Source organism: Lipotes vexillifer, unplaced genomic scaffold, assembly GCF_000442215.2.
Source record: "Lipotes vexillifer unplaced genomic scaffold, Lipotes_vexillifer_v1.1 scaffold385, whole genome shotgun sequence".
Classification (NCBI taxonomy): domain Eukaryota; kingdom Metazoa; phylum Chordata; class Mammalia; order Artiodactyla; family Lipotidae; genus Lipotes; species Lipotes vexillifer.
This window is the reverse complement of record NW_006792323.1, coordinates 1,385,741-1,387,141: the sequence shown is the minus strand read 5'-3', so window position 1 is coordinate 1,387,141 and position 1,401 is coordinate 1,385,741.

Here is a 1,401-nt window from a genome sequence, read left to right as displayed (position 1 = left end):
TCTTTCCCTCCTCGTATCATCCTGCTTTTCATTCCTAAAGAAGAACAATGCTTTAACTAATTCTTCATAATCTGTTAACGGATAAAGTTTAAGGTACTTTACCCTCTTTGGTATTCAACCAAAGACACTCGAAAAAATAAGACTTAAGGATCCTGGTCAAGTTTCAGCACCATCACGGTGATGGGTGAGATGTTTTGCTTCGAGGAACTTTTTGATATGCCTCACAGTCATTCTTTGAGAATTTATTTACTGAATACCTACTATGTGTCAGGCTTTCTAGGACTGGATAGCAGTAGGTAGTGTACCATTTACTGAACAGACCGGTCTTGTTCTTTTACTTTTCCCAAACAACGTTTAAATCAGAAATACGTTCCTTAAGGAGTCAGCATCTTAGGCCTGCTTCTGGATGTTTCCACATTCAAACAGCACTCTCGAAGTAAAGAAGAAAGCTATTAGACAAAGATATCAGTTACGTAAGATATCTGGGCTAATCTGTGCTTAGCTGTTTTTAAGTAGGGAACGGTTGCTTTTTGTTAATTGGCACACTAAAAGATGGGATATTTTCAAAGTTCTGATTTCTAATTATCACCTTGGGTAACCTACAGGTATCTTTCTCGAAACCCCTGTAACTTGAAGGCTTTCCATCTCAGATTTTTCTGGTGTAGGTATTTCTCGTACTTCCAGCCCCGTACCATCCAAGTTCCTAGCTCTTCTGAAATGCAAACAGTGGAGTTAGGAAAGCCACTGCTATCTTATTTCTTTAGGTCTGAATCTTATAAACTCACTGAGTCACTCGATCCAATGACTCTAAAGAGACGTCTTAATACAACGTAGCCATACGCGTGCTAGGATCACATCACATTCTGTGGGTGAAGGTCAGGAGAATGACAGCATCTAATGCTTCCCCAAGATGGGGTTTGCTTAGAACAAAATGCTTCTTTGAAAGCCCAAACCTAATGGTACACCCTTTCAAAGCCCAAGTACAGCATTTTTAACTATATGCCAATCATATGCTAATTATGCCTTCCATATTACATAATTTAGTAGAGTAATTGAGAGGCCTGGTCCATATCACTTAAAATAAGGGAAAATGTCCCTTCTATCTGTACAAGTAATTAGAGACATCATCAGAGGATCAGCATAGCTTGCTTCGCCAAAACCAATCAAAATAAACTTCTCCAAATCAAAAAGGCAAACAAGATGAACCTGCTATAATTATTATAGGTAGAAATTGAAGACCTTTAGCCTTTATCTGTCTTCTCAGTGGTGATAACACTCAGCAATGTGGTGGTCATTAATGTCTTCTGCCATCAATAAACACCTCTTACTTTTGGTGCTTAGGTGTATATATATATATATATATATATATATATATATATATATATATATATATATATATAT